Source organism: Podarcis erhardii, assembly GCF_964252035.2.
Source record: "Podarcis erhardii genome assembly, chromosome: 6".
Taxonomy (NCBI): Eukaryota; Metazoa; Chordata; class Lepidosauria; order Squamata; family Lacertidae; genus Podarcis; species Podarcis erhardii.
Genome location: NC_138510.1, coordinates 97,488,618 through 97,499,220, shown reverse-complemented (window position 1 = coordinate 97,499,220; position 10,603 = coordinate 97,488,618). Strand labels below are relative to the sequence as shown.

Here is a 10,603-nt window from a genome sequence, read left to right as displayed (position 1 = left end):
TCTGGATGAAACATTGGCTCTGGACCCATTTCAGTCCGGCTTTCGCCCTGGTTATAGGACCGAGACGGCTTTGGTCGCCCTAACAGATGATCTCCATAGACAGCTGGATTGAGGTGGGTTGGGACTGCTGATTCTCTTAGATCTGTCAGCAGCCTTCAACATGGTTGTTCACGAATTTTTGGACCACTGCCTTGCCGACGTGGGGATTCAGGGCAGTCGGACAATGGCTGTGCTCCTTTATCTCAGGTCAGGGACAGAGGGTGGCGCTAGGGAGTTGTTGCCGCGGCACTCCTTGGTGTGTGGCGTCCGGCAGGGCGCAATCCTTTCCCTGATGCTTTTTAATATCTTTATGCGCCCCCTTGCCCAAATTGTCTGGAGCTTTGGGCTGGGTTGTCATCAATATGCTGACAACACTCAGCTTTATCTGTTGATGGACAGCAACCCTGACTCGGCCCCGGACACACTGACCAGAACCTGTGGCTGGATGGCTGCATGGGAGCCAGTTGAAGTTAAATCCTTCGAAGACAGAGGTCTTCTGGCTGGGTGAGGACGACATGGGGTTGGGGGGCCAACTCCCATCTCTTGCGAGGGCTCAATTAGTGCCAGCGCCTTCTGTCAAGAGCGTGGGTGTAACCTTCTACACCTCCCTTTCCATGGAGGCGCAGGTTGCAGCCACAGCAAAAGTGGCGTTTTTCCATCTCTGCCTTATTAAGCAGTTAGTCCCTTTCTCACCCTGATCTGGCCAGTGATTCATGCAGTCACCAAGGCTGCCTTTGAAGCTGGTCCTTGCAGAGGGATCACATTCATCCAGAGCTTTACCAACTGCACTGGCTCCCAGTGGAGTGCAGGGTCAGGTTTAAGGTGCTGGTTTTGACCTTTAAAGCCCTTTGTGGCCTAGGACCCTTGTACCTACAGGACAATGTCTCCTGGTATGCCCCACGGAGGACCTTAAGGTCCACAAATGACATTTTGTACGTCCCAGGTCGCAAGGTGGTTAGATTGGTCTCAACCAGGGCCAGGATTTGGACTCGGTCCAACCCTTAGGGTCTTGATTTATCAGCTATTTTAAAACTAGGCTGCATTTAAACCTGTATTTTAAATTGGTGCGCCCCCCTTTCCCCCCATTATGTTTTTACTGTGATTTTATTGGTGTTAGCCACCGAGCCCGGCTTTGGCTGTGTATAAATAAAATTTATTATATCAAAAGCCAGATTGTTCAATAAACCATTAACAAGCATATTCTTTGAAGGATGCCAATTAACCAAAATCAGGTGAGTGGAAAAGGAGTCATTATGAGAAATATTAACACTAAACAGGGCTTTCCTTCATCTGTGCACTAAAAAAAACCTCAGAAGAGGTCTAATACAAGAGGGGGAAATGGTTAACTCTGTCACGTTTCCCCCATAGAGAAGTTTGCTATGGTTTGCCATCAAGAAATGGAATCTCATTGCTATTCAGCAACTCTACCCATGTTTATACACCTCTGTTAAAAAGAAGCCGATGCAGTTCTGAGGTTGGATTAAATCCTTTATTGATTATATGTATATACCACCCTTCATCCAAGGAATACAGGGCACCTTACAATATAGAAACCGCTCCCTCCCCAAACAAAAGAAATGTTTTAAGCCACCCTACAAGATTGAATGTGGATCTTTAACCATTAGATTAGCATTGAACAATTACTTCCTAATGCCAGTTGTGGCTGTGATACTCCTATCCCAAAAATGGCAGCTTTGCTGAGAACTTGCTGCCTAAAGTTTCTCCCATCCATTTGAATAAACTATTAGGTATGAGGATGCACATGCTCAGCATTTTCATTTTGACTAAAACATCTGAAGAATCTACACCTATTGTAACAAAAGCTTATATGGAATATACAGATGTCACAGGATGTACATTCAGGTTCTTCCACTATTGTAAGTTGAATGTCTTCTGGGTAAGGCTGCAACTTCACATCTAGGAGGAAGAAGAAAGGGTGTCAAGCCAGTGCATTCCACATAAAACAGCTGCACATACCAGCAAATGAACAGATCAGACCTTGATATTTTCCATCATGTAGTCAGAGAGAGAGTTCAAGGTTATGTTTATCATCATATATCCATTCCCATATCACCATATAGCATTTGATACACAAGATAGATACCTACCCTTCACATACAACGGTTAGTTCAAGATGTTCACCACCTACATTTGAAAGAGATATATAAAAGGGTAAGGAATATGTCTTAAACACAGAATGGACAAAATCACTAAATGATTTGGAATAATCAAGTTGCACAAGTTTCTGAATCAACCCGTTCTGCGGATGGACTTTTCTATTACCGTATTTTTCGCTCTATAACACGCACATAGTTTTTAGAGGAGGAAAACAAGAAAAAAATATTCTAAATGAAACAGTGGATATATGATTTTTGTGGTTCATGCTGTGGTCACAGACATGTGATCTGACGGTGAGTTTGGGGTAGCCCAATGCAAAAATCCTGAGGATCCATGTGGATCCATGCTTTGTAACCACGTTTTTGCGCCATTGCGACCCCATGAAACAGTGGGTGCGTGTGTGTTTTGGTGCAGGCTGTAGCCATGGATATGCTATGTGATCTGATGGTGAATTTGGGGTGACCTAGTGCAAAAATCCTGAGGATCCATGTGGATCCGTGCTTTGTAACCACGTTTTAAGTGGGGAGGGAAGGAAAAGAACTCAAGGGACAAGGAGCTCGCGTGGGGGGTGTGGAGAAGGATGCTGCTGATAATGCAGGAGAGGCTCCTCTCCAGCTTTGCTCCTTTAGAACAAGCAGGCTCTGCGTCTCTCCCTCCTCCCCGGCAAGGAAACCATGATAGTAACCACTCTGAGACAAATCAAGAAAAATTGCGACCAACACTCTCCTCCAACAAGCGCAGTGAGGTCAAAACACACACACACGCAGAGAGGGAACTGGCCCTAAAGTCGCAGGGCGCTGGGGGAGTGAAGGGGAAGCAAGAGAAGGAGAAGGAGCCCTCACACACACACAGACACAGAGTGTCAATTCTAAAGTCGGAGGGACAGCGCAGGGAGAGTGAAGGGAAGCAGGAGGAGGAGAAGGAGCCCTCTCTCTCACACACACAGACACAGAGTGTCAATTCTAAAGTCGGAGGGAGAGTGCAGGGGCGCAGGGAGAGCGAAGGGGAAGCAGGAGGAGGAGAACTATAGCTCAAGCACACACACACACAGCCCCTACAGTGGCTAATCCAAAATCGGACAGCAAAAAACTGCAGGCAGGGACAGAGAGTACGGTTTTTTTTAAAAGCAGCCAACCCCGCTCTGCTTCTCTCCCTCCTCCCGGCTAGGCTGGCTGAAAAGCTTCGCTGCTACTTAGCAGCTCTGTGGGGAGGAGAGAGGAACATAGAGGACGGGTTTTTTTAAAGCAGCCAAGCCCGCTCTGCTTCTCTCCCTCCTCCCGGCTCGGCTCGCTGACAGGAGCCGCTTACACCCGCTTTGCTGTTTCAAAGCAAGCCACGGACTGCTCACAACTGCAGCAGATTCCCCCGCCATCTGTAGGCATTCGCTCCATAACACGCACAGACATTTCCCCTTACTTTCTAGGAGGAAAAATCTGCGTGTTATGGAGCGAAATTTACGGTATTTCACTGCAGTAATCATTAACTCCACAGAAGCAGGCTGTGTTGTTACATTTAAAGTTTTACAATAGAATCTGTACAGTGGTGCCTCGCAAGACGAAATTAATCCGTTCAGTGAGTCTCTTCGTATAACGGTTTTTTCGTCTTGCGAAGCAAGCCCAGCGGTTTAGCGGATTATCAGCCTAGCGGATCAGCTGATGAGTGGCTTAGCTGCTTAGAAAAAGGGGGGAAGGGGAAAAAAACCCGCAGGAACCCGCAAGACATTTTCGTCTTGCAAAGCAAGCCCATAGGGAAATTCGTTTTGCGAAGCGCCTCCAAAACGGAAAACCCTTTCGTCTAGCGGGTTTTCAGTCTTGCGGGGCACCACTGTACATGTAATACAAGTGAAGGCCAAAAAAGGGACTTGTATACTTGTGTTCTGAAGCAAGATACATCAGATAGGAGCGAAAGACAGTTGCAGTTCTTCACCACAGTTCAATCTGCTGAACTATGTTATCATCACTGTATCTGCTCATTCTTGCCATTCTTCTCCAGTCCCTTACATACTTTTACTACCTCAGGGGAACATTTAGGTCCAATTTTTGAATATATATTTCTAACAACCAATGCATGCTTACCAGCTTAAATGTTGTGTTCCTTTCCCCCCAATCCAGAGCGTGTAGCACTTGCATCACACAGGCAGAGGTCTCCAAAACATCCCCCAGTTTAATCTGTAATGAAAGTTGTATCTCATGTGCACCCAAGCAGCAATGCACTAAAAGGCAGCACCATTTCTGTACTGTTTCAGTGCAAATTCTCTTCACTTCTTTTCAGAGAGATTCCCATTGTTTTATACAATTTCATCATCAACAGTAGAAACATACCGTGTGTGTTGAGCAAAAATTTCAGCAGATGCAGTATTTGATTAACACTTTTTACACTTTATTTATACCGTTGGCATTGGGTGGGCCATGGGAAGGGTTCTTAACAGTGATACATGCCATTTTTAAAGCTTACCAGTGTATTGTGAAGCTCAGGTCTCTCCTCTTCATCAGTTTCCATTGTGTCTAAAAAAAGGAAGATATTTGCCATAGTTTAAACATTTGTTTATATATCAGGCCAAAGACAAAGTTCTCATTGTGAGCCAACCCAAGTTTTTGAGTGTACTCTTACACAAAGGAGATGCCTATTAAGTGCACATTCCCACTGCAGTAGAAACTTATTTGATTCAGAAGTTCAGTCTTAGTGCCCCTTATTCTCATTGCCCCTGCTAAGAACCTAGCAAGCTTTGCTGTTATCTGCTCCGTTTGGTCTGATAGGAGAAAGGACACTGTGGCAGTGGTTGTGTGCCCTGGGATGGTCAGTACGAGTGGGTGATGATTTCGTTCCTTAGGTCTTTGTAAAGAGTGCAAGACAGTCTTAGGTAAGTCATGGTACTATGACACGCCAAGAGCCACTGGCATGTCTCTGCTCAGCTACATTGTCTACCCCCCCCAAAAAAAGCCTCAGCGCACAATTGTCAGAAATATTTTCTGTCCACTACTCTTAAAACATCATTGGCTTTTTCCAGGCAGAGCCTGACTTAATTTGTGGTGTGAATTTCAAAAGGAATGAAAAACACAAAATATGAAAGCTGCTTTGTATGAACTCAGCCCATTGAAGCCATCTAACCTAGTACTACCCACTTCAATTATCAGCAGCTTTCCAGTCTCCTATAAGCTGGACACCAGGAACCGAACCTGGGACCTTCTGCATGCAGTTAGGTGTCAGATTTCAAAACTAGTCATTTACTAACCTCTTTCAGCAGGTAACTCAAAACTGGCGAATCCTCAACCATTTGGACTTTAAAGAGAAAGAAACATTTGTTAATTAAGTTGCAACAGAGCATCTTATTACAGGGAACCAGCTCGGCTCGGCTCTGGAAAGCGTTAAACTCATTATTTTGGCAACTTTTGCTTTAAGACTTGACTGGTAACACCTTCCCACAGGGAACTGCCCCAAGTTAAGCAGAACTGTGTTGGCCAGAACCAAATATTGGCATGGGTGGATCACAAACACCAAGAAACCTGGAACTTCTTATATTTGCGTGTTCTATTAATGTGAACTAGAAAGTAATTTGTATTTCTATAAGTTTCCCAACTAATGACCACAGAACAATGTAACCTCAGTATATAGAACGGTATGGTGTTAATTTCATGAGCAGTCATTTGGCGGAATCTATTATCATCACTGGTTACATGTGTGGTCTAGTACTGAGCAAGCTATGAAACATGCCTAAAGTTATATAAACAATTAAAACTCGTCCAAATTAAAACCCTTATTACCATATCTGGAAGATCTAACAAGCAGCCCATACTAATCCCCACATTATTGCTTGATCCTTCCAAAACATTTGCCGATGTTACTGCAATGCTGAACAAATTTCATCAGGTAGATGTTCTATAGTAACTTACCGTTATCAGGAATGTAACTCTAAGGAGATCTTCAAAGTCACCTTATGACCTAGAAAGAAAGTTTTCTTTAAGACAGCCCAGAGAAAGCTAGCTGCTAAGCAGGAAAATGCAAGCAGGTGCCCAAGTCAGGTAGAGCTAATTACAAATCTCCATTATTTAAGTCAGCTTCATTGGCTTCTCATCACACAGGCTGCTTGCATTATATACTGCACATTATATTCACCTTCACTGATATAGCTATAAGACATTGTTCAATGTTATACCTAAGATGCTTCCTAGGCAGGCTGCATTAGCAGTATTTATAATTGTGCTAGGAATAAATGGGACCCATATTTCAAATGTATAGTCCAATAGCAATGGACTATTCTTGAAGAACTTCATAGCCTCTCTAAGCAAGTTTTATCACACTGCTCAACAAATATTGCAGTGAGGCTGAACTGACGAATCACTTCCCAGTAACTAACCCACCTTTTTTGCTTCAGAACTCAAGTCTCATACTTCAATACAGCTGCATTATGGAGGCCTATAAAAGTGACAATAAGTGATTTTAGTCTTGAACCCAGCTTCACTCCTTTTTAAAACTACAATGAACCACTGTATCAGTGTTGATTCAATTATCCTCATTTGGATCAGCGACCTGATTCAGCATCATATACAGCAGATTTAATGTCTACATATAACCTAATGACTACAGCATTGGTAACTACATAGAATGGCTGCTTTGAAGCCTCTGGAGAACAAAGGCCGGACAGGACACAAACTACCCAACAAATCCCAACACTATTTAGAAAAGGAAAGAATGTATTGGAAAATTCTCATATGCCTGGGGATAAATAAGACTTTGGACCAATACAACTGCAGTGGACCAAACACTAAGGGCTACTGAAATCTCCAGTCTCTTAATTCATGCAGACCTGAGATTTAAGATACGATTTAATACAGGATGTAAAGTGTGTTATGAGTATTTTAAGAAGTTCAAAGACTGAAATAATCTGACCCATTACAGCATAATGCAACCAAGTGTGCTTGGTAATAATATAACGGAGTGGGGAGAAACAGAAAACTTTTGGGCAGCCTAAGCATGCTGTAAGTCACTGCCATTGTTCATGAGAGATGCCCTGCCAATGCTCAAAATTCCCTTTCTGCCTAACTACACATTCAAATATTTCCATGAAACATACCTGTTTGGCCGTGCTAAGGAGCTGGACTGAAATTTATAGTATAGAGCAACTAGGCCATATTGCAGCATACAGTGCAAATGCAGAGCCTGCAAGAAAATTTTAATTCTGTTACAACTTATGACCTTAATCGTCTAAATCCTCTTTTGCCAAACACTTTCACGCTGTTAATGGCATTAACTGTTTGACTGGTTGCCTCAGCAGATATCTATAGTTTTTAACTAGATAATATGCCTCGAGCTAAAAACATTCTGTGTCCCCCCCCCAGTAGCAGTAAATAGGCATATTATAAAATGGCCCTCTCCTTGGCAAGCAAAGAATGTTGATGTTCGGCATTAAGTACAGAAACTATACCAATGATAGTACCATCAAAATAACAAGGATGCATCAGATAGGAGCGAAAGACATCTGCATTCATCACAGATTATCTGCTGAACTATGCTTTCATCACACACATCCTTCAATAGCAATAGAGAAACCAAAGCTGCATCTAATGCTGCTAGCTAGCTCAATTTAAGACTACGCCCTTTAAAACTACTACAGTCATACCTTGGGTTAGTTACAGACGCGCCGAAACACCAGAATGGGTTACCTCCAGGTTCCGGTGGTCACGCATGCGCAGAAGCGCCGAAATGCAACCCGCGTGTGCACAGACACAGCACTGCGGGTTGCAAACGTGTCTCCCACACGGATCACGTTCGCAACCCGAGCGCCCACTGTATATAAAACTCCCAGAAAAAGCTGGTAGAGGCTTTTATACAGATTATGTCATCTTTAAGACACTTACCGAAAAATCTTCCTTCTGTAAGTACCAAACCATTTCTAAAACCCTGTAAGGAAAACAGCAAATGTTACAAAACCTTTAAAAACAATTTAGATACCCCTTAAAAAATGTTCAGTGCCTCAGTTTCAATTATAGGTGGTTGAGCATTCTCATCATTCTAATCAAGAGTAGCAAATAAGTGTCATCATTGTGGCACAAAGTTAGTTCTCATTTAAGCAACTATATATTGTATTCTGAAACAGCCTAAACAGTTTTCTTTTAATCCAAAACAGAAAATGTTACCTCCGCAAATAGTATTGTCTTCACCTTCTGAGCCTATAAGGAAGCACACAAAAAATTATGTTAGACCTCTCAGAAGTTAAAATGCTTCTAAAAACAAGTGGGTCTCCTAACAACCTGATATTTGACTGGGAATGCAAATCAGCAACCACCCTGCCCAATGCGCTGAAATAGTATTTCAGCCCAACATGCAGCACAGAAATCTAAGCAACACAGGGCAACAGCAGCAGAGCAGTTGTAACCACCCTCAGCTTCAAACCAACCCACATTATGCAAAAGGTTTTTTTTAGTATATGTGGCAAACACTGTAGGACTCTTGTAAACCATGCAAAAGCTAAACCCTGGCCTGCAGTATCTGATTACAGGTAGGTAGCCGTGTTGGTCTGCCATAGTCAAAACAAAATAAAAAAATTCCTTCCAGTAGCACCTTAAAGACTAACTATGTTAGTATCTGAGTTAGTTGGTATCTGAAGAAGTGTGCATGCACACGAAAGCTCATACCAAGAACTAACTTAGTTGGTCTTTAAGGTGCTACTGGAAGGAATTTTTTTATTTTGTTTTGACTGCAGTATCTGAATTTGCACTAGCAGGGCTATTTTAAAACACCTCATTGAATATAAAGGTAAAAGTAAAGGCACCCCTGACCATTAGATCCAGTCGCGGACGACTCTGGGATTGCGGCACTCCTCTTACTCTATAGGCCGAGGGAGCTGTTTGTCCACAGACAGTTTTTCTGTTTGTCCACAGACAGTTTTTCCGGGTCATGTGGCCAGCACAGGAGCTCACTCTGTCGTGGAGATTTGAACTGCGATCTTCTGATCGACAAGCCCTAGGCTCTGTGGTTTAGACCACAGCGCCACCAGTGTTCCTTCTAACATTGAATATACCCAGGTCCTAATCCTGCTCAGAGATGTTGGTATTCATCATGCTCTCAGATGTCCCTACCAACATCATTTATCATCATGTGCAGGTACAGTGAAGGAGAGCTCATCTTAATCAGGAAATTATTAAAAACATGCCATGTGCTACCTTTGGTGCAGCTCACTTTACTTTTGTGAGAAGACTTAACTTGCTACAATGTTTTCACTACCACACTCCAAATAAGGATTCCCCAGGGAGATTTATTTTACACCAACTGTCCAAGTTCTTAGTCTAGAAAATATACTTAGGGCAGGAGGAGAATTACTAGCCTGCAAGGGGTGGCGGCTCCATTCACTGAATTTCAATGCTAGGTATAGAGGAAGGACAGAACATTTGCCATTTCTGCGAAGCAGTGCGGCGGAGTGGTTAGAGGGGCGGACTAGGCCCCCTCCTGCCAGAAACTCGCCCGGTGATCTTGGGCCAGTCACTCCCTCGGTCCAGCCTGACTCACAAGGTTGTTGTGGGCATTCAATTGGCGGGGGGGGGGCGCACTATGCACGCGGCCTTGAGCTCCGGGGGGGGGGCTAAGGAAGGATATAAATGCATAAAAATAAAGAATTCCTTAGCTATTCCAGAGTTGCAATACCCGTTCACCATCCAAATCAAGGTACTTCTGAGATCTATTCGGCCCTCGTGGGAAACTGATCTGAGTGAATGCTAAATAAGCCCAGGGCGAAGTTAAGGCATTGCCAGAACTACGTTAAAAGCCGCCCTCTGCTCCACTTAGGTCTCCTCAAGTTTGACCTTTCCGACCCCGACCCCCGACCCCCCCCCCGCCATTCGGGCTCCCCACGTGCAGATTTCATTCCCGCCAAAGGTTCTGCATTTCGTTTGCCGCTCCTCATATGGGCCTCGCTCGCCACTGCTGAGGCCTTTTAGAGTTCGTATTCAGACAGCCGCTCCGGCCTTTCCCTCCTCCTCCTCCTCCTGCGAGAGCGGAGGGCCCTTCTGGCAACGGGGGCGCGCGCCACTGGCTCGCCAGGCCCGAGCAGCCAAGGGGGCCTCTGCGGGCCATCCGCCTCCATCCAGCGCCACCCGGAGCCATCCGCGGGGGGCGACACTTCCTAGGCAACCCGCGCGCCCCAAAAAACCCTACTGTAGTGGAATGGCTGAGAAAGGAAGAAAAGCGAAGAAACCCGAACACTCACCGTGTTCCCCAAAGGAGAGCAGAGCAGAGCTCGAGCAATGGCGACCTAGCAAAGAGGGAGCAACGTGGGGCCTCTCTCTTTATATAGGCACGCAGGCCCCGCCCTCCCTGGGATCACGTGAGGGCGCGAGGCTTTATTTGCATGGCGAAGAAGAAAAGAACTCGGTCCCGCCTCCCCAAGTTCCCCCACCAATCCGGCGCGCGGGGGGTCACCCCCTCCCCACGGCGGGCTCGCGCCTCTGGGCGG

General features: G+C 44.9%; 2 long non-coding RNA genes across 2 annotated transcripts; both read right to left on the bottom strand.

The window, feature by feature from the left end:
* Positions 1-1,790: 1,790 nt before the first annotated feature.
* On the bottom strand, positions 1,791-2,315 carry LOC309344299. Its single transcript, XR_014157673.1, has 2 exons — positions 2,148-2,315; positions 1,791-1,956 (listed from the first exon to the last, which is right to left on the bottom strand). It is a non-coding gene; the product is annotated as an uncharacterized lncRNA (long non-coding RNA).
* Positions 2,316-3,583: 1,268 nt separating this feature from the next.
* LOC309344576 lies at positions 3,584-10,410 on the bottom strand. The gene is made up of 10 exons (XR_014157771.1): positions 10,358-10,410; positions 8,292-8,324; positions 8,013-8,055; positions 7,229-7,314; positions 6,516-6,570; positions 6,048-6,096; positions 5,390-5,436; positions 4,612-4,661; positions 3,980-4,325; positions 3,584-3,689 (listed from the first exon to the last, which is right to left on the bottom strand). It is a non-coding gene; the product is annotated as an uncharacterized lncRNA (long non-coding RNA).
* Positions 10,411-10,603: the final 193 nt, after the last annotated feature.